Source organism: Coregonus lavaretus, assembly GCF_964263955.1.
Source record: "Coregonus lavaretus genome assembly, contig: HAP1_SCAFFOLD_1356, whole genome shotgun sequence".
Taxonomy (NCBI): domain Eukaryota; kingdom Metazoa; phylum Chordata; class Actinopteri; order Salmoniformes; family Salmonidae; genus Coregonus; species Coregonus lavaretus.
Genome location: NW_028162011.1, coordinates 35322 through 59810, shown reverse-complemented (window position 1 = coordinate 59810; position 24489 = coordinate 35322). Strand labels below are relative to the sequence as shown.

At 31.5% G+C, this 24489-nt stretch overlaps 1 protein-coding gene across 1 annotated transcript in view; it reads left to right on the top strand.

The window, feature by feature from the left end:
* Positions 1-24489, top strand: part of LOC311119750 (son of sevenless homolog 2-like) — a gene marked incomplete at its 3' end in the record, with an annotated part of 95301 nt that overhangs the window by 37487 nt on the left and 33325 nt on the right. The window lies entirely within an intron of this gene.

Sequence of the window (24489 nt, the reverse complement as noted above, 5' to 3'; positions counted from 1 at the left end):
CTTCTAAATGACTAAAATGGGTCAAATCTGCTAAATGACTAAAATGGGTCAAATCTGCTAATGACTAAAATGGGTCAAATCTGCTAAATGCTAAATGACTAAAATGGGTCAAATCTGCTATATGACTAAAATGGGTAAAATCCGCTAAATTACTAAAATGGGTAAAATCTGCTAAATGACTAAAATGGGTCAAATCTGCTATATGACAAAAATGGGTCAAATCTGCTAAATGACTAAAATGGGTCAAATCTGCTAAATGACTAACATGACTAAAATGGGTCATCTGCTAAATTACTAAAATGGGTCAAATCTGCTAAATGACTATAATGGATAAAATCGGCTAAATGACTAAAATGGGTCAAATCTGCTAAATGACTAAAATGGGTCAAATCTGCTAAATGACTAAAATGGGTCAAATCTGCTAAATGACTATAATGGATAAAATCTGCTAAATGACTAAAATGGATCAAATCTGCTAAATGACTAAAATTGGTCAAATCTGCTATATGACTAAAATGGATCAAATCTGCTAAATGACTAAAATGGGTCATATCTGCTAATGACTAAAATGGGTCAAATCTGCTAAATGCTAAATGACTAAAATGGGTCAAATCTGCTATATGACTAAAATGGGTAAAATCCGCTAAATTACTAAAATGGGTAAAATCTGCTAAATGACTAAAATGGGTCAAATCTGCTATATGACAAAAATGGGTCAAATCTGCTAAATGACTAAAATGGGTCAAATCTGCTAAATGACTAACATGACTAAAATGGGTCATCTGCTAAATTACTAAAATGGGTCAAATCTGCTAAATGACTATAATGGATAAAATCGGCTAAATGACTAAAATGGGTCAAATCTGCTAAATGACTAAAATGGGTCAAATCTGCTAAATGACTAAAATGGGTCAAATCTGCTAAATGACTATAATGGATAAAATCTGCTAAATGACTAAAATGGATCAAATCTGCTAAATGACTAAAATTGGTCAAATCTGCTATATGACTAAAATGGATCAAATCTGCTAAATGACTAAAATGGGTCATATCTGCTAAATGACTAAAATGGATCAAATCTGCTAAATGACTAAAATGGGTCAAATCTTCTAAATGACTAAAATGGGTCAAATCTGCTAAATGACTAAAATGGGTGAAATCTGCTAATGACTAAAATGGGTCAAATCTGCTAAATGCTAAATGACTAAAATGGGTAAAATCTGCTAAATGACTAAAATGGGTCAAATCTGCTAAATGACTAAAATGGGTCATCTGCTATATGACTAAAATGGGTAAAATCTGCTAAATGACTAAAATGGGTCAAATCTTCTAAATGACTAAAATGGGTCAAATCTGCTATATGACTAAAATGGATCAAATCTGCTAAATGACTAAAATGGGTCATATCTGCTAAATGACTAAAATGGATCAAATCTGCTAAATGACTAAAATGGGTCAAATCTGCTAGATGATTAAAATGGATCAAATCTGCTAAATGACTAAAATGGGTCAAATCTGCTAAATGACTAAAATGGGTCAAATCTGCTAATGACTAAAATGGGTCAAATCTGCTAAATGCTAAATGACTAAAATGGGTCAAATCTGCTATATGACTAAAATGGGTCAAATCTGCTAAATGACTAAAATGGGTCAAATCTGCTATATGACTAAAATGGATCAAATCTGCTAAATGACTAAAATGGGTCAAATCTGCTAGATGATTAAAATGGGTCAAATCTGCTAAAATACTTAAAATGAGTCAAATCTGCTAAATGACTAAAATGGGTCAAATCTGCTAAATGACTAAAATGGGTCAAATCTGCTAAATGACTAAAATGGGTCAAATCTTCTAAATTACTAAAATGGGTCAAATCTGCTAAATGACTAAAATGGGTCAAATCTGCTAATGACTAAAATGGGTCAAATCTGCTAAATGCTAAATGACTAAAATGGGTCAAATCTGCTATATGACTAAAATGGGTAAAATCCGCTAAATGACTAAAATGGGTAAAATCTGCTAAATGACTAAAATGGGTCAAATCTGCTATATGACTAAAATGGGTCAAATCTGCTAAATGACTAAAATGGGTCAAATCTGCTAAATGACTAACATGACTAAAATGGGTCATCTGCTAAATTACTAAAATGGGTCAAATCTGCTAAATGACTATAATGGATAAAATCTGCTAAATGACTAAAATGGATCAAATCTGCTAAATGACTAAAATTGGTCAAATCTGCTATATGACTAAAATGGATCAAATCTGCTAAATGACTAAAATGGGTCATATCTGCTAAATGACTAAAATGGATCAAATCTGCTAAATGACTAAAATGGGTCAAATCTGCTAGATGATTAAAATGGGTCAAATCTGCTAAAAGACTTAAAATGAGTCAAATCTGCTAAATGACTAAAATGGGTCAAATCTTCTAAATGACTAAAATGGGTCAAATCTGCTAAATGACTAAAATGGGTCATCTGCTATATGACTAAAATGGGTAAAATCTGCTAAATGACTAAAATGGGTCAAATCTTCTAAATGACTAAAATGGGTCAAATCTGCTATATGACTAAAATGGATCAAATCTGCTAAATGACTAAAATGGGTCATATCTGCTAAATGACTAAAATGGATCAAATCTGCTAAATGACTAAAATGGGTCAAATCTGCTAGATGATTAAAATGGGTCAAATCTGCTAAAATACTTAAAATGGGTCAAATCTGCTAAAATACTTAAAATTAGTCAAATCTGCTAAATGACTAAAATGGGTCAATTCTTCTAAATGACTAAAATGGGTCAAATCTGCTAAATGACTAAAATGGGTCAAATCTGCTAATGACTAAAATGGGTCAAATCTGCTAAATGCTAAATGACTAAAATGGGTCAAATCTGCTATATGACTAAAATGGGTAAAATCCGCTAAATTACTAAAATGGGTAAAATCTGCTAAATGACTAAAATGGGTCAAATCTGCTATATGACAAAAATGGGTCAAATCTGCTAAATGACTAAAATGGGTCAAATCTGCTAAATGACTAACATGACTAAAATGGGTCATCTGCTAAATTACTAAAATGGGTCAAATCTGCTAAATGACTATAATGGATAAAATCGGCTAAATGACTAAAATGGGTCAAATCTGCTAAATGACTAAAATGGGTCAAATCTGCTAAATGACTAAAATGGGTCAAATCTGCTAAATGACTATAATGGATAAAATCTGCTAAATGACTAAAATGGATCAAATCTGCTAAATGACTAAAATTGGTCAAATCTGCTATATGACTAAAATGGATCAAATCTGCTAAATGACTAAAATGGGTCATATCTGCTAAATGACTAAAATGGATCAAATCTGCTAAATGACTAAAATGGGTCAAATCTTCTAAATGACTAAAATGGGTCAAATCTGCTAAATGACTAAAATGGGTGAAATCTGCTAATGACTAAAATGGGTCAAATCTGCTAAATGCTAAATGACTAAAATGGGTAAAATCTGCTAAATGACTAAAATGGGTCAAATCTGCTAAATGACTAAAATGGGTCATCTGCTATATGACTAAAATGGGTAAAATCTGCTAAATGACTAAAATGGGTCAAATCTTCTAAATGACTAAAATGGGTCAAATCTGCTATATGACTAAAATGGATCAAATCTGCTAAATGACTAAAATGGGTCATATCTGCTAAATGACTAAAATGGATCAAATCTGCTAAATGACTAAAATGGGTCAAATCTGCTAGATGATTAAAATGGGTCAAATCTGCTAAAATACTTAAAATTAGTCAAATCTGCTAAATGACTAAAATGGGTCAAATCTTCTAAATGACTAAAATGGGTCAAATCTGCTAAATGACTAAAATGGGTCAAATCTGCTAATGACTAAAATGGGTCAAATCTGCTAAATGCTAAATGACTAAAATGGGTCAAATCTGCTATATGACTAAAATTGGTCAAATCTGCTATATGACTAAAATGGATCAAATCTGCTAAATGACTAAAATGGGTCATATCTGCTAAATGACTAAAATGGATCAAATCTGCTAAATGACTAAAATGGGTCAAATCTGCTAGATGATTAAAATGGGTCAAATCTGCTAAAAGACTTAAAATGAGTCAAATCTGCTAAATGACTAAAATGGGTCAAATCTTCTAAATGACTAAAATGGGTCAAATCTGCTAAATGACTAAAATGGGTGAAATCTGCTAATGACTAAAATGGGTCAAATCTGCTAAATGCTAAATGACTAAAATGGGTAAAATCTGCTAAATGACTAAAATGGGTCAAATCTGCTAAATGACTAAAATGGGTCATCTGCTATATGACTAAAATGGGTAAAATCTGCTAAATGACTAAAATGGGTCAAATCTTCTAAATGACTAAAATGGGTCAAATCTGCTATATGACTAAAATGGATCAAATCTGCTAAATGACTAAAATGGGTCATATCTGCTAAATGACTAAAATGGATCAAATCTGCTAAATGACTAAAATGGGTCAAATCTGCTAGATGATTAAAATGGGTCAAATCTGCTAAAATACTTAAAATTAGTCAAATCTGCTAAATGACTAAAATGGGTCAAATCTGCTAATGACTAAAATGGGTCAAATCTGCTAAATGCTAAATGACTAAAATGGGTCAAATCTGCTATATGACTAAAATGGGTAAAATCCGCTAAATTACTAAAATGGGTAAAATCTGCTAAATGACTAAAATGGGTCAAATCTGCTATATGACAAAAATGGGTCAAATCTGCTAAATGACTAACATGACTAAAATGGGTCATCTGCTAAATTACTAAAATGGGTCAAATCTGCTAAATGACTATAATGGGTCATATCTGCTAAATGACTAAAATGGATCAAATCTGCTAAATGACTAAAATGGGTCAAATCTGCTAGATGATTAAAATGGGTCAAATCTGCTAAAATACTTAAAATTAGTCAAATCTGCTAAATGACTAAAATGGGTCAAATCTTCTAAATGACTAAAATGGGTCAAATCTGCTAATGACTAAAATGGGTCAAATCTGCTAAATGCTAAATGACTAAAATGGGTCAAATCTGCTATATGACTAAAATGGGTAAAATCCGCTAAATTACTAAAATGGGTAAAATCTGCTAAATGACTAAAATGGGTCAAATCTGCTATATGACAAAAATGGGTCAAATCTGCTAAATTACTAAAATGGGTCAAATCTGCTAAATGACTAACATGACTAAAATGGGTCATCTGCTAAATTACTAAAATGGGTCAAATCTGCTAAATGACTATAATGGATAAAATCGGCTAAATGACTAAAATGGGTCAAATCTGCTAAATGACTAAAATGGGTCAAATCTGCTAAATGACTAAAATGGGTCAAATCTGCTAAATGACTATAATGGATAAAATCTGCTAAATGACTAAAATGGATCAAATCTGCTAAATGACTAAAATTGGTCAAATCTGCTATATGACTAAAATGGATCAAATCTGCTAAATGACTAAAATGGGTCATATCTGCTAAATGACTAAAATGGATCAAATCTGCTAAATGACTAAAATGGGTCAAATCTTCTAAATGACTAAAATGGGTCAAATCTGCTAAATGACTAAAATGGGTGAAATCTGCTAATGACTAAAATGGGTCAAATCTGCTAAATGCTAAATGACTAAAATGGGTAAAATCTGCTTAATGACTAAAATGGGTCAAATCTGCTAAATGACTAAAATGGGTCATCTGCTATATGACTAAAATGGGTAAAATCTGCTAAATGACTAAAATGGGTCAAATCTTCTAAATGACTAAAATGGGTCAAATCTGCTATATGACTAAAATGGATCAAATCTGCTAAATGACTAAAATGGGTCATATCTGCTAAATGACTAAAATGGATCAAATCTGCTAAATGACTAAAATGGGTCAAATCTGCTAGATGATTAAAATGGGTCAAATCTGCTAAAATACTTAAAATTAGTCAAATCTGCTAAATGACTAAAATGGGTCAAATCTTCTAAATGACTAAAATGGGTCAAATCTGCTAAATGACTAAAATGGGTCAAATCTGCTAATGACTAAAATGGGTCAAATCTGCTAAATGCTAAATGACTAAAATGGGTCAAATCTGCTATATGACTAAAATGGGTAAAATCCGCTAAATTACTAAAATGGGTAAAATCTGCTAAATGACTAAAATGGGTCAAATCTGCTATATGACAAAAATGGGTCAAATCTGCTAAATGACTAACATGACTAAAATGGGTCATCTGCTAAATTACTAAAATGGGTCAAATCTGCTAAATGACTATAATGGGTCATATCTGCTAAATGACTAAAATGGATCAAATCTGCTAAATGACTAAAATGGGTCAAATCTGCTAGATGATTAAAATGGGTCAAATCTGCTAAAATACTTAAAATTAGTCAAATCTGCTAAATGACTAAAATGGGTCAAATCTTCTAAATGACTAAAATGGGTCAAATCTGCTAAATGACTAAAATGGGTCAAATCTGCTAATGACTAAAATGGGTCAAATCTGCTAAATGCTAAATGACTAAAATGGGTCAAATCTGCTATATGACTAAAATGGGTAAAATCCGCTAAATTACTAAAATGGGTAAAATCTGCTAAATGACTAAAATGGGTCAAATCTGCTATATGACAAAAATGGGTCAAATCTGCTAAATGACTAAAATGGGTCAAATCTGCTAAATGACTAACATGACTAAAATGGGTCATCTGCTAAATTACTAAAATGGGTCAAATCTGCTAAATGACTATAATGGATAAAATCGGCTAAATGACTAAAATGGGTCAAATCTGCTAAATGACTAAAATGGGTCAAATCTGCTAAATGACTAAAATGGGTCAAATCTGCTAAATGACTAAAATGGGTCAAATCTGCTAAATGACTAAAATGGATCAAATCTGCTAAATGACTAAAATGGGTCAAATCTGCTAAATGACTAAAATGGGTCAAATCTGCTAAATGACTAAAATGGGTCAAATCTGCTAAATGACTAACATGACTAAAATGGGTCATCTGCTAAATTACTAAAATGGGTCAAATCTGCTAAATGACTATAATGGATAAAATCTGCTAAATGACTAAAATGGATCAAATCTGCTAAATGACTAAAATTGGTCAAATCTGCTATATGACTAAAATGGATCAAATCTGCTAAATGACTAAAATGGGTCATATCTGCTAAATGACTAAAATGGATCAAATCTGCTAAATGACTAAAATGGGTCAAATCTGCTAGATGATTAAAATGGGTCAAATCTGCTAAAAGACTTAAAATGAGTCAAATCTGCTAAATGACTAAAATGGGTCAAATCTTCTAAATGAATAAAATGGGTCAAATCTGCTAAATGACTAACATGACTAAAATGGGTCATCTGCTAAATGACTAAAATGGATCAAATCTGCTAAATGACTAAAATGGATCAAATCTGCTAAATGACTAAAATGGGTCATATCTGCTAAATGACTAAAATGGGTCAAATCTGCTAAATGACTAAAATGGATCAAATCTGCTAAATGACTAAAATGGGTCAAATCTGCTAGATGATTAGAATGGGTCAAATCTGCTAAAATACTTAAAATGAGTCAAATCTGCTAAATGACTAAAATGGGTCAAATCTGCTAAATGACTAAAATGGGTCAAATCTGCTAAATGACTAAAATGGGTCAAATCTTCTAAATTACTAAAATGGGTCAAATCTGCTAAATGACTAAAATGGGTCAAATCTGCTAATGACTAAAATGGGTCAAATCTGCTAAATGACTAAAATGGGTCAAATCTGCTATATGACTAAAATGGGTAAAATCCGCTAAATGACTAAAATGGGTAAAATCTGCTAAATGACTAAAATGGGTCAAATCTGCTATATGACTAAAATGGGTCAAATCTGCTAAATGACTAAATGTGTCAAATCTGCTAAATGACTAACATGACTAAAATGGGTCATCTGCTAAATTACTAAAATGGGTCAAATCAACTAAATGACTATAATGGATAAAATCTGCTAAATGACTAAAATGGATCAAATCTGCTAAATGACTAAAATTGGTCAAATCTGCTATATGACTAAAATGGATCAAATCTGCTAAATGACTAAAATGGGTCATATCTGCTAAATGACTAAAATGGATCAAATCTGCTAAATGACTAAAATGGGTCAAATCTGCTAAATGCTAAATGACTAAAATGGGTCAAATCTGCTATATGACTAAAATGGGTCAAATCTGCTAAATGACTAAAATGGGTCAAATCTGCTAAATGACTAAAATGGGTCAAATCTTCTAAATTACTAAAATGGGTCAAATCTGCTAAATGACTAAAATGGGTCAAATCTGCTAATGACTAAAATGGGTCAAATCTGCTAAATGCTAAATGACTAAAATGGGTCAAATCTGCTATATGACTAAAATGGGTAAAATCCGCTAAATGACTAAAATGGGTAAAATCTGCTAAATGACTAAAATGGGTCAAATCTGCTATATGACTAAAATGGGTCAAATCTGCTAAATGACTAAAATGGGTCAAATCTGCTAAATGACTAAAATTGGTCAAATCTGCTATATGACTAAAATGGATCAAATCTGCTAAATGACTAAAATGGGTCATATCTGCTAAATGACTAAAATGGATCAAATCTGCTAAATGACTAAAATGGGTCAAATCTGCTAGATGATTAAAATGGGTCAAATCTGCTAAAAGACTTAAAATGAGTCAAATCTGCTAAATGACTAAAATGGGTCAAATCTTCTAAATGACTAAAATGGGTCAAATCTGCTAAATGACTAAAATGGGTGAAATCTGCTAATGACTAAAATGGGTCAAATCTGCTAAATGCTAAATGACTAAAATGGGTAAAATCTGCTAAATGACTAAAATGGGTCAAATCTGCTAAATGACTAAAATGGGTCATCTGCTATATGACTAAAATGGGTAAAATCTGCTAAATGACTAAAATGGGTCAAATCTTCTAAATGACTAAAATGGGTCAAATCTGCTATATGACTAAAATGGATCAAATCTGCTAAATGACTAAAATGGGTCATATCTGCTAAATGACTAAAATGGATCAAATCTGCTAAATGACTAAAATGGGTCAAATCTGCTAGATGATTAAAATGGGTCAAATCTGCTAAAATACTTAAAATTAGTCAAATCTGCTAAATGACTAAAATGGGTCAAATCTGCTAATGACTAAAATGGGTCAAATCTGCTAAATGCTAAATGACTAAAATGGGTCAAATCTGCTATATGACTAAAATGGGTAAAATCCGCTAAATTACTAAAATGGGTAAAATCTGCTAAATGACTAAAATGGGTCAAATCTGCTATATGACAAAAATGGGTCAAATCTGCTAAATGACTAACATGACTAAAATGGGTCATCTGCTAAATTACTAAAATGGGTCAAATCTGCTAAATGACTATAATGGGTCATATCTGCTAAATGACTAAAATGGATCAAATCTGCTAAATGACTAAAATGGGTCAAATCTGCTAGATGATTAAAATGGGTCAAATCTGCTAAAATACTTAAAATTAGTCAAATCTGCTAAATGACTAAAATGGGTCAAATCTTCTAAATGACTAAAATGGGTCAAATCTGCTAAATGACTAAAATGGGTCAAATCTGCTAATGACTAAAATGGGTCAAATCTGCTAAATGCTAAATGACTAAAATGGGTCAAATCTGCTATATGACTAAAATGGGTAAAATCCGCTAAATTACTAAAATGGGTAAAATCTGCTAAATGACTAAAATGGGTCAAATCTGCTATATGACAAAAATGGGTCAAATCTGCTAAATGACTAAAATGGGTCAAATCTGCTAAATGACTAACATGACTAAAATGGGTAATCTGCTAAATTACTAAAATGGGTCAAATCTGCTAAATGACTATAATGGATAAAATCGGCTAAATGACTAAAATGGGTCAAATCTGCTAAATGACTAAAATGGGTCAAATCTGCTAAATGACTAAAATGGGTCAAATCTGCTAAATGACTATAATGGATAAAATCTGCTAAATGACTAAAATGGATCAAATCTGCTAAATGACTAAAATTGGTCAAATCTGCTATATGACTAAAATGGATCAAATCTGCTAAATGACTAAAATGGGTCATATCTGCTAAATGACTAAAATGGATCAAATCTGCTAAATGACTAAAATGGGTCAAATCTTCTAAATGACTAAAATGGGTCAAATCTGCTAAATGACTAAAATGGGTGAAATCTGCTAATGACTAAAATGGGTCAAATCTGCTAAATGCTAAATGACTAAAATGGGTAAAATCTGCTAAATGACTAAAATGGGTCAAATCTGCTAAATGACTAAAATGGGTCATCTGCTATATGACTAAAATGGGTAAAATCTGCTAAATGACTAAAATGGGTCAAATCTTCTAAATGACTAAAATGGGTCAAATCTGCTATATGACTAAAATGGATCAAATCTGCTAAATGACTAAAATGGGTCATATCTGCTAAATGACTAAAATGGATCAAATCTGCTAAATGACTAAAATGGGTCAAATCTGCTAGATGATTAAAATGGGTCAAATCTGCTAAAATACTTAAAATTAGTCAAATCTGCTAAATGACTAAAATGGGTCAAATCTTCTAAATGACTAAAATGGGTCAAATCTGCTAAATGACTAAAATGGGTCAAATCTGCTAATGACTAAAATGGGTCAAATCTGCTAAATGCTAAATGACTAAAATGGGTCAAATCTGCTAGATGATTAAAATGGGTAAAATCCGCTAAATTACTAAAATGGGTAAAATCTGCTAAATGACTAAAATGGGTCAAATCTGCTATATGACAAAAATGGGTCAAATCTGCTAAATGACTAAAATGGGTCAAATCTGCTAAATGACTATAATGGATAAAATCTGCTAAATGACTAAAATGGATCAAATCTGCTAAATGACTAAAATTGGTCAAATCTGCTATATGACTAAAATGGATCAAATCTGCTAAATGACTAAAATGGGTCATATCTGCTAAATGACTAAAATGGATCAAATCTGCTAAATGACTAAAATGGGTCAAATCTTCTAAATGACTAAAATGGGTCAAATCTGCTAAATGACTAAAATGGGTGAAATCTGCTAATGACTAAAATGGGTCAAATCTGCTAAATGCTAAATGACTAAAATGGGTAAAATCTGCTTAATGACTAAAATGGGTCAAATCTGCTAAATGACTAAAATGGGTCATCTGCTATATGACTAAAATGGGTAAAATCTGCTAAATGACTAAAATGGGTCAAATCTTCTAAATGACTAAAATGGGTCAAATCTGCTATATGACTAAAATGGATCAAATCTGCTAAATGACTAAAATGGGTCATATCTGCTAAATGACTAAAATGGATCAAATCTGCTAAATGACTAAAATGGGTCAAATCTGCTAGATGATTAAAATGGGTCAAATCTGCTAAAATACTTAAAATTAGTCAAATCTGCTAAATGACTAAAATGGGTCAAATCTTCTAAATGACTAAAATGGGTCAAATCTGCTAAATGACTAAAATGGGTCAAATCTGCTAATGACTAAAATGGGTCAAATCTGCTAAATGCTAAATGACTAAAATGGGTCAAATCTGCTATATGACTAAAATGGGTAAAATCCGCTAAATTACTAAAATGGGTAAAATCTGCTAAATGACTAAAATGGGTCAAATCTGCTATATGACAAAAATGGGTCAAATCTGCTAAATGACTAACATGACTAAAATGGGTCATCTGCTAAATTACTAAAATGGGTCAAATCTGCTAAATGACTATAATGGGTCATATCTGCTAAATGACTAAAATGGATCAAATCTGCTAAATGACTAAAATGGGTCAAATCTGCTAGATGATTAAAATGGGTCAAATCTGCTAAAATACTTAAAATTAGTCAAATCTGCTAAATGACTAAAATGGGTCAAATCTTCTAAATGACTAAAATGGGTCAAATCTGCTAAATGACTAAAATGGGTCAAATCTGCTAATGACTAAAATGGGTCAAATCTGCTAAATGCTAAATGACTAAAATGGGTCAAATCTGCTATATGACTAAAATGGGTAAAATCCGCTAAATTACTAAAATGGGTAAAATCTGCTAAATGACTAAAATGGGTCAAATCTGCTATATGACAAAAATGGGTCAAATCTGCTAAATGACTAAAATGGGTCAAATCTGCTAAATGACTAACATGACTAAAATGGGTCATCTGCTAAATTACTAAAATGGGTCAAATCTGCTAAATGACTATAATGGATAAAATCGGCTAAATGACTAAAATGGGTCAAATCTGCTAAATGACTATAATGGATAAAATCGGCTAAATGACTAAAATGGGTCAAATCTGCTAAATGACTAAAATGGGTCAAATCTGCTAAATGACTAAAATGGGTCAAATCTGCTAAATGACTATAATGGATAAAATCTGCTAAATGACTAAAATGGATCAAATCTGCTAAATGACTAAAATTGGTCAAATCTGCTATATGACTAAAATGGATCAAATCTGCTAAATGACTAAAATGGGTCATATCTGCTAAATGACTAAAATGGATCAAATCTGCTAAATGACTAAAATGGGTCAAATCTTCTAAATGACTAAAATGGGTCAAATCTGCTAAATGACTAAAATGGGTGAAATCTGCTAATGACTAAAATGGGTCAAATCTGCTAAATGCTAAATGACTAAAATGGGTCATCTGCTAAATTACTAAAATGGGTCAAATCTGCTAAATGACTATAATGGATAAAATCGGCTAAATGACTAAAATGGGTCAAATCTGCTAAATGACTAAAATGGGTCAAATCTGCTAAATGACTAAAATGGGTCAAATCTGCTAAATGACTATAATGGATAAAATCTGCTAAATGACTAAAATGGATCAAATCTGCTAAATGACTAAAATTGGTCAAATCTGCTATATGACTAAAATGGATCAAATCTGCTAAATGACTAAAATGGGTCATATCTGCTAAATGACTAAAATGGATCAAATCTGCTAAATGACTAAAATGGGTCAAATCTTCTAAATGACTAAAATGGGTCAAATCTGCTAAATGACTAAAATGGGTGAAATCTGCTAATGACTAAAATGGGTCAAATCTGCTAAATGCTAAATGACTAAAATGGGTAAAATCTGCTTAATGACTAAAATGGGTCAAATCTGCTAAATGACTAAAATGGGTCATCTGCTATATGACTAAAATGGGTAAAATCTTCTAAATGACTAAAATGGGTCAAATCTGCTATATGACTAAAATGGATCAAATCTGCTAAATGACTAAAATGGGTCATATCTGCTAAATGACTAAAATGGATCAAATCTGCTAAATGACTAAAATGGGTCAAATCTGCTAGATGATTAAAATGGGTCAAATCTGCTAAAATACTTAAAATTAGTCAAATCTGCTAAATGACTAAAATGGGTCAAATCTTCTAAATGACTAAAATGGGTCAAATCTGCTAAATGACTAAAATGGGTCAAATCTGCTAATGACTAAAATGGGTCAAATCTGCTAAATGCTAAATGACTAAAATGGGTCAAATCTGCTATATGACTAAAATGGGTAAAATCCGCTAAATTACTAAAATGGGTAAAATCTGCTAAATGACTAAAATGGGTCAAATCTGCTATATGACAAAAATGGGTCAAATCTGCTAAATGACTAACATGACTAAAATGGGTCATCTGCTAAATTACTAAAATGGGTCAAATCTGCTAAATGACTATAATGGGTCATATCTGCTAAATGACTAAAATGGATCAAATCTGCTAAATGACTAAAATGGGTCAAATCTGCTAGATGATTAAAATGGGTCAAATCTGCTAAAATACTTAAAATTAGTCAAATCTGCTAAATGACTAAAATGGGTCAAATCTTCTAAATGACTAAAATGGGTCAAATCTGCTAAATGACTAAAATGGGTCAAATCTGCTAATGACTAAAATGGGTCAAATCTGCTAAATGCTAAATGACTAAAATGGGTCAAATCTGCTATATGACTAAAATGGGTAAAATCCGCTATATGACAAAAATGGGTCAAATCTGCTAAATGACTAAAATGGGTCAAATCTGCTAAATGACTATAATGGATAAAATCTGCTAAATGACTAAAATGGATCAAATCTGCTAAATGACTAAAATTGGTCAAATCTGCTATATGACTAAAATGGATCAAATCTGCTAAATGACTAAAATGGGTCATATCTGCTAAATGACTAAAATGGATCAAATCTGCTAAATGACTAAAATGGGTCAAATCTGCTAGATGATTAAAATGGGTCAAATCTGCTAAAAGACTTAAAATGAGTCAAATCTGCTAAATGACTAAAATGGGTCAAATCTTCTAAATGACTAAAATGGGTCAAATCTGCTAAATGACTAACATGACTAAAATGGGTCATCTGCTAAATTACTAAAATGGGTCAAATCTGCTAAATGACTATAATGGGTCATATCTGCTAAATGACTAAAATGGATCAAATCTGCTAAATGACTAAAATGGGTCAAATCTGCTAGATGATTAAAATGGGTCAAATCTGCTAAAATACTTAAAATTAGTCAAATCTGCTAAATGACTAAAATGGGTCAAATCTTCTAAATGACTAAAATGGGTCAAATCTGCTAAATGACTAAAATGGGTCAAATCTGCTAATGACTAAAATGGGTCAAATCTGCTAAATGCTAAATGACTAAAATGGGTCAAATCTGCTATATGACTAAAATGGGTAAAATCCGCTAAATTACTAAAATGGGTAAAATCTGCTAAATGACTAAAATGGGTCAAATCTGCTATATGACAAAAATGGGTCAAATCTGCTAAATGACTAAAATGGGTCAAATCTGCTAAATGACTAACATGACTAAAATGGGTCATCTGCTAAATTACTAAAATGGGTCAAATCTGCTAAATGACTATAATGGATAAAATCGGCTAAATGACTAAAATGGGTCAAATCTGCTAAATGACTATAATGGATAAAATCGGCTAAATGACTAAAATGGGTCAAATCTGCTAAATGACTAAAATGGGTCAAATCTGCTAAATGACTAAAATGGGTCAAATCTGCTAAATGACTATAATGGATAAAATCTGCTAAATGACTAAAATGGATCAAATCTGCTAAATGACTAAAATTGGTCAAATCTGCTATATGACTAAAATGGATCAAATCTGCTAAATGACTAAAATGGGTCATATCTGCTAAATGACTAAAATGGATCAAATCTGCTAAATGACTAAAATGGGTCAAATCTTCTAAATGACTAAAATGGGTCAAATCTGCTAAATGACTAAAATGGGTGAAATCTGCTAATGACTAAAATGGGTCAAATCTGCTAAATGCTAAATGACTAAAATGGGTAAAATCTGCTTAATGACTAAAATGGGTCAAATCTGCTAAATGACTAAAATGGGTCAAATCTGCTATATGACTAAAATGGGTAAAATCCGCTAAATTACTAAAATGGGTAAAATCTGCTAAATGACTAAAATGGATCAAATCTGCTAAATGACTAAAATGGGTCAAATCTTCTAAATGACTAAAATGGGTCAAATCTGCTAAATGACTAAAATGGGTGAAATCTGCTAATGACTAAAATGGGTCAAATCTGCTAAATGCTAAATGACTAAAATGGGTAAAATCTGCTTAATGACTAAAATGGGTCAAATCTGCTAAATGACTAAAATGGGTCAAATCTGCTATATGACTAAAATGGGTAAAATCCGCTAAATTACTAAAATGGGTAAAATCTGCTAAATGACTAAAATGGGTCAAATCTGCTAAATGACTAACATGACTAAAATGGGTCATCTGCTAAATTACTAAAATGGGTCAAATCTGCTAAATGACTATAATGGATAAAATCGGCTAAATGACTAAAATGGGTCAAATCTGCTAAATGACTAAAATGGGTCAAATCTGCTAAATGACTAAAATGGGTCAAATCTGCTAAATGACTATAATGGATAAAATCTGCTAAATGACTAAAATGGATCAAATCTGCTAAATGACTAAAATTGGTCAAATCTGCTATATGACTAAAATGGATCAAATCTGCTAAATGACTAAAATGGGTCATATCTGCTAAATGACTAAAATGGATCAAATCTGCTAAATGACTAAAATGGGTCAAATCTTCTAAATGACTAAAATGGGTCAAATCTGCTAAATGACTAAAATGGGTGAAATCTGCTAATGACTAAAATGGGTCAAATCTGCTAAATGCTAAATGACTAAAATGGGTAAAATCTGCTTAATGACTAAAATGGGTCAAATCTGCTAAATGACTAAAATGGGTCATCTGCTATATGACTAAAATGGGTAAAATCTTCTAAATGACTAAAATGGGTCAAATCTGCTATATGACTAAAATGGATCAAATCTGCTAAATGACTAAAATGGGTCATATCTGCTAAATGACTAAAATGGATCAAATCTGCTAAATGACTAAAATGGGTCAAATCTGCTAGATGATTAAAATGGGTCAAATCTGCTAAAATACTTAAAATTAGTCAAATCTGCTAAATGACTAAAATGGGTCAAATCTTCTAAATGACTAAAATGGGTCAAATCTGCTAAATGACTAAAATGGGTCAAATCTGCTAATGACTAAAATGGGTCAAATCTGCTAAATGCTAAATGACTAAAATGGGTCAAATCTGCTATATGACTAAAATGGGTAAAATCCGCTAAATTACTAAAATGGGTAAAATCTGCTAAATGACTAAAATGGGTCAAATCTGCTATATGACAAAAATGGGTCAAATCTGCTAAATGACTAACATGACTAAAATGGGTCATCTGCTAAATTACTAAAATGGGTCAAATCTGCTAAATGACTATAATGGGTCATATCTGCTAAATGACTAAAATGGATCAAATCTGCTAAATGACTAAAATGGGTCAAATCTGCTAGATGATTAAAATGGGTCAAATCTGCTAAAATACTTAAAATTAGTCAAATCTGCTAAATGACTAAAATGGGTCAAATCTTCTAAATGACTAAAATGGGTCAAATCTGCTAAATGACTAAAATGGGTCAAATCTGCTAATGACTAAAATGGGTCAAATCTGCTAAATGCTAAATGACTAAAATGGGTCAAATCTGCTATATGACTAAAATGGGTAAAATCCGCTATATGACAAAAATGGGTCAAATCTGCTAAATGACTAAAATGGGTCAAATCTGCTAAATGACTATAATGGATAAAATCTGCTAAATGACTAAAATGGATCAAATCTGCTAAATGACTAAAATTGGTCAAATCTGCTATATGACTAAAATGGATCAAATCTGCTAAATGACTAAAATGGGTCATATCTGCTAAATGACTAAAATGGATCAAATCTGCTAAATGACTAAAATGGGTCAAATCTGCTAGATGATTAAAATGGGTCAAATCTGCTAAAAGACTTAAAATGAGTCAAATCTGCTAAATGACTAAAATGGGTCAAATCTTCTAAATGACTAAAATGGGTCAAATCTGCTAAATGACTAAAATGGGTCATCTGCTATATGACTAAAATGGGTAAAATCTGCTAAATGACTAAAATGGGTCAAATCTTCTAAATGACTAAAATGGGTCAAATCTGCTATATGACTAAAATGGATCAAATCTGCTAAATGACTAAAATGGGTCATATCTGCTAAATGACTAAAATGGATCAAATCTGCTAAATGACTAAAATGGGTCAAATCTGCTAGATGATTAAAATGGGTCAAATCTGCTAAAATACTTAAAATGGGTCAAATCTGCTAAAATACTTAAAATTAGTCAAATCTGCTAAATGACTAAAATGGGTCAAATCTTCTAAATGACTAAAATGGGTCAAATCTGCTAAATGACTAAAATGGGTCAAATCTGCTAATGACTAAAATGGGTCAAATCTGCTAAATGCTAAATGACTAAAATGGGTCAAATCTGCTATATGACTAAAATGGGTAAAATCCGCTAAATTACTAAAATGGGTAAAATCTGCTAAATGACTAAAATGGGTCAAATCTGCTATATGACAAAAATGGGTCAAATCTGCTAAATGACTAAAATGGGTCAAATCTGCTAAATGACTAACATGACTAAAATGGGTAATCTGCTAAATTACTAAAATGGGTCAAATCTGCTAAATGACTATAATGGATAAAATCGGCTAAATGACTAAAATGGGTCAAATCTTCTAAATGACTAAAATGGATCAAATCTGCTAAATGACTAAAATGGGTCAAATCTGCTAGATGATTAAAATGGGTCAAATCTGCTAAAATACTTAAAATTAGTCAAATCTGCTAAATGACTAAAATGGGTCAAATCTTCTAAATGACTAAAATGGGTCAAATCTGCTAAATGACTAAAATGGGTCAAATCTGCTAATGACTAAAATGGGTAAAATCTGCTAAATGCTAAATGACTAAAATGGGTCAAATCTGCTAGATGATTAAAATGGGTAAAATCCGCTAAATTACTAAAATGGGTAAAATCTGCTAAATGACTAAAATGGGTCAAATCTGCTATATGACAAAAATGGGTCAAATCTGCTAAATGACTAAAATGGGTCAAATCTGCTAAATGACTATAATGGATAAAATCTGCTAAATGACTAAAATGGATCAAATCTGCTAAATGACTAAAATTGGTCAAATCTGCTATATGACTAAAATGGATCAAATCTGCTAAATGACTAAAATGGGTCATATCTGCTAAATGACTAAAATGGATCAAATCTGCTAAATGACTAAAATGGGTCAAATCTTCTAAATGACTAAAATGGGTCAAATCTGCTAAATGACTAAAATGGGTGAAATCTGCTAATGACTAAAATGGGTCAAATCTGCTAAATGCTAAATGACTAAAATGGGTAAAATCTGCTTAATGACTAAAATGGGTCAAATCTGCTAAATGACTAAAATGGGTCATCTGCTATATGACTAAAATGGGTAAAATCTGCTAAATGACTAAAATGGGTCAAATCTTCTAAATGACTAAAATGGGTCAAATCTGCTATATGACTAAAATGGATCAAATCTGCTAAATGACTAAAATGGGTCATATCTGCTAAATGACTAAAATGGATCAAATCTGCTAAATGACTAAAATGGGTCAAATCTGCTAGATGATTAAAATGGGTCAAATCTGCTAAAATACTTAAAATTAGTCAAATCTGCTAAATGACTAAAATGGGTCAAATCTTCTAAATGACTAAAATGGGTCAAATCTGCTAAATGACTAAAATGGGTCAAATCTGCTAATGACTAAAATGGGTCAAATCTGCTAAATGCTAAATGACTAAAATGGGTCAAATCTGCTATATGACTAAAATGGGTAAAATCCGCTAAATTACTAAAATGGGTAAAATCTGCTAAATGACTAAAATGGGTCAAATCTGCTATATGACAAAAATGGGTCAAATCTGCTAAATGACTAACATGACTAAAATGGGTCATCTGCTAAATTACTAAAATGGGTCAAATCTGCTAAATGACTATAATGGGTCATATCTGCTAAATGACTAAAATGGATCAAATCTGCTAAATGACTAAAATGGGTCAAATCTGCTAGATGATTAAAATGGGTCAAATCTGCTAAAATACTTAAAATTAGTCAAATCTGCTAAATGACTAAAATGGGTCAAATCTTCTAAATGACTAAAATGGGTCAAATCTGCTAAATGACTAAAATGGGTCAAATCTGCTAATGACTAAAATGGGTCAAATCTGCTAAATGCTAAATGACTAAAATGGGTCAAATCTGCTATATGACTAAAATGGGTAAAATCCGCTAAATTACTAAAATGGGTAAAATCTGCTAAATGACTAAAATGGGTCAAATCTGCTATATGACAAAAATGGGTCAAATCTGCTAAATGACTAACATGACTAAAATGGGTCATCTGCTAAATTACTAAAATGGGTCAAATCTGCTAAATGACTATAATGGGTCATATCTGCTAAATGACTAAAATGGATCAAATCTGCTAAATGACTAAAATGGGTCAAATCTGCTAGATGATTAAAATGGGTCAAATCTGCTAAAATACTTAAAATTAGTCAAATCTGCTAAATGACTAAAATGGGTCAAATCTTCTAAATGACTAAAATGGGTCAAATCTGCTAAATGACTAAAATGGGTCAAATCTGCTAATGACTAAAATGGGTCAAATCTGCTAAATGCTAAATGACTAAAATGGGTCAAATCTGCTATATGACTAAAATGGGTAAAATCCGCTAAATTACTAAAATGGGTAAAATCTGCTAAATGACTAAAATGGGTCAAATCTGCTATATGACAAAAATGGGTCAAATCTGCTAAATGACTAAAATGGGTCAAATCTGCTAAATGACTAACATGACTAAAATGGGTCATCTGCTAAATTACTAAAATGGGTCAAATCTGCTAAATGACTATAATGGATAAAATCGGCTAAATGACTAAAATGGGTCAAATCTGCTAAATGACTAAAATGGGTCAAATCTGCTAAATGACTAAAATGGGTCAAATCTGCTAAATGACTAAAATGGGTCAAATCTGCTAAATGACTAAAATGGATCAAATCTGCTAAATGACTAAAATGGGTCAAATCTGCTAAATGACTAAAATGGGTCAAATCTGCTAAATGACTAAAATGGGTCAAATCTGCTAGATGATTAAAATGGGTCAAATCTGCTAAAAGACTTAAAATGAGTCAAATCTGCTAAATGACTAAAATGGGTCAAATCTTCTAAATGACTAAAATGGGTCAAATCTGCTAAATGACTAAAATGGGTGAAATCTGCTAATGACTAAAATGGGTCAAATCTGCTAAATGCTAAATGACTAAAATGGGTAAAATCTGCTAAATGACTAAAATGGGTCAAATCTGCTAAATGACTAAAATGGGTCAAATCTTCTAAATGACTAAAATGGGTCAAATCTGCTATATGACTAAAATGGATCAAATCTGCTAAATGACTAAAATGGGTCATATCTGCTAAATGACTAAAATGGATCAAATCTGCTAAATGACTAAAATGGGTCAAATCTGCTAGATGATTAAAATGGGTCAAATCTGCTAAAATACTTAAAATTAGTCAAATCTGCTAAATGACTAAAATGGGTCAAATCTGCTAATGACTAAAATGGGTCAAATCTGCTAAATGCTAAATGACTAAAATGGGTCAAATCTGCTATATGACTAAAATGGGTAAAATCCGCTAAATTACTAAAATGGGTAAAATCTGCTAAATGACTAAAATGGGTCAAATCTGCTATATGACAAAAATGGGTCAAATCTGCTAAATGACTAAAATGGGTCAAATCTGCTAAATGACTAACATGACTAAAATGGGTCATCTGCTAAATTACTAAAATGGGTCAAATCTGCTAAATGACTATAATGGATAAAATCGGCTAAATGACTAAAATGGGTCAAATCTGCTAAATGACTAAAATGGGTCAAATCTGCTAAATGACTAAAATGGGTCAAATCTGCTAAATGACTATAATGGATAAAATCTGCTAAATGACTAAAATGGATCAAATCTGCTAAATGACTAAAATTGGTCAAATCTGCTATATGACTAAAATGGATCAAATCTGCTAAATGACTAAAATGGGTCATATCTGCTAAATGACTAAAATGGATCAAATCTGCTAAATGACTAAAATGGGTCAAATCTTCTAAATGACTAAAATGGGTCAAATCTGCTAAATGACTAAAATGGGTGAAATCTGCTAATGACTAAAATGGGTCAAATCTGCTAAATGCTAAATGACTAAAATGGGTAAAATCTGCTAAATGACTAAAATGGGTCAAATCTGCTAAATGACTAAAATGGGTCATCTGCTATATGACTAAAATGGGTAAAATCTGCTAAATGACTAAAATGGGTCAAATCTTCTAAATGACTAAAATGGGTCAAATCTGCTATATGACTAAAATGGATCAAATCTGCTAAATGACTAAAATGGGTCATATCTGCTAAATGACTAAAATGGATCAAATCTGCTAAATGACTAAAATGGGTCAAATCTGCTAGATGATTAAAATGGGTCAAATCTGCTAAAATACTTAAAATTAGTCAAATCTGCTAAATGACTAAAATGGGTCAAATCTTCTAAATGACTAAAATGGGTCAAATCTGCTAAATGACTAAAATGGGTCAAATCTGCTAATGACTAAAATGGGTCAAATCTGCTAAATGCTAAATGACTAAAATTGGTCAAATCTGCTAGATGATTAAAATGGGTAAAATCCGCTAAATTACTAAAATGGGTAAAATCTGCTAAATGACTAAAATGGGTCAAATCTGCTATATGACAAAAATGGGTCAAATCTGCTAAATGACTAACATGACTAAAATGGGTCATCTGCTAAATTACTAAAATGGGTCAAATCTGCTAAATGACTATAATGGGTCATATCTGCTAAATGACTAAAATGGATCAAATCTGCTAAATGACTAAAATGGGTCAAATCTGCTAGATGATTAAAATGGGTCAAATCTGCTAAAATACTTAAAATTAGTCAAATCTGCTAAATGACTAAAATGGGTCAAATCTTCTAAATGACTAAAATGGGTCAAATCTGCTAAATGACTAAAATGGGTCAAATCTGCTAATGACTAAAATGGGTCAAATCTGCTAAATGCTAAATGACTAAAATGGGTCAAATCTGCTATATGACTAAAATGGGTAAAATCCGCTAAATTACTAAAATGGGTAAAATCTGCTAAATGACTAAAATGGGTCAAATCTGCTATATGACAAAAATGGGTCAAATCTGCTAAATGACTAAAATGGGTCAAATCTGCTAAATGACTAACATGACTAAAATGGGTCATCTGCTAAATTACTAAAATGGGTCAAATCTGCTAAATGACTATAATGGATAAAATCGGCTAAATGACTAAAATGGGTCAAATCTGCTAAATGACTAAAATGGGTCAAATCTGCTAAATGACTAAAATGGGTCAAATCTGCTAAATGACTAAAATGGGTCAAATCTGCTAAATGACTAAAATGGATCAAATCTGCTAAATGACTAAAATGGGTCAAATCTGCTAAATTACTAAAATGGGTCAAATCTGCTAAATGACTAAAATGGATCAAATCTGCTAAATGACTAAAATGGGTCATATCTGCTAAATGACTAAAATGGATCAAATCTGCTAAATGACTAAAATGGGTCAAATCTGCTAGATGATTAAAATGGGTCAAATCTGCTAAAAGACTTAAAATGAGTCAAATCTGCTAAATGACTAAAATGGGTCAAATCTTCTAAATGAATAAAATGGGTCAAATCTGCTAAATGACTAACATGACTAAAATGGGTCATCTGCTAAATGACTAAAATGGATCAAATCTGCTAAATGACTAAAATGGATCAAATCTGCTAAATGACTAAAATGGGTCATATCTGCTAAATGACTAAAATGGGTCAAATCTGCTAAATGACTAAAATGGATCAAATCTGCTAAATGACTAAAATGGGTCAAATCTGCTAGATGATTAGAATGGGTCAAATCTGCTAAAATACTTAAAATGAGTCAAATCTGCTAAATGACTAAAATGGGTCAAATCTGCTAAATGACTAAAATGGGTCAAATCTGCTAAATGACTAAAATGGGTCAAATCTTCTAAATTACTAAAATGGGTCAAATCTGCTAAATGACTAAAATGGGTCAAATCTGCTAATGACTAAAATGGGTCAAATCTGCTAAATGACTAAAATGGGTCAAATCTGCTATATGACTAAAATGGGTCAAATCTGCTATATGACTAAAATGGGTAAAATCCGCTAAATGACTAAAATGGGTAAAATCTGCTAAATGACTAAAATGGGTCAAATCTGCTATATGACTAAAATGGGTCAAATCTGCTAAATGACTAAAATGGGTCAAATCTGCTAAATGACTAACATGACTAAAATGGGTCATCTGCTAAATTACTAAAATGGGTCAAATCAACTAAATGACTATAATGGATAAAATCTGCTAAATGACTAAAATGGATCAAATCTGCTAAATGACTAAAATTGGTCAAATCTGCTATATGACTAAAATGGATCAAATCTGCTAAATGACTAAAATGGGTCATATCTGCTAAATGACTAAAATGGATCAAATCTGCTAAATGACTAAAATGGGTCAAATCTGCTAAATGCTAAATGACTAAAATGGGTCAAATCTGCTATATGACTAAAATGGGTCAAATCTGCTAAATGACTAAAATGGGTCAAATCTGCTAAATGACTAAAATGGGTCAAATCTTCTAAATTACTAAAATGGGTCAAATCTGCTAAATGACTAAAATGGGTCAAATCTGCTAATGACTAAAATGGGTCAAATCTGCTAAATGCTAAATGACTAAAATGGGTCAAATCTGCTATATGACTAAAATGGGTAAAATCCGCTAAATGACTAAAATGGGTAAAATCTGCTAAATGACTAAAATGGGTCAAATCTGCTATATGACTAAAATGG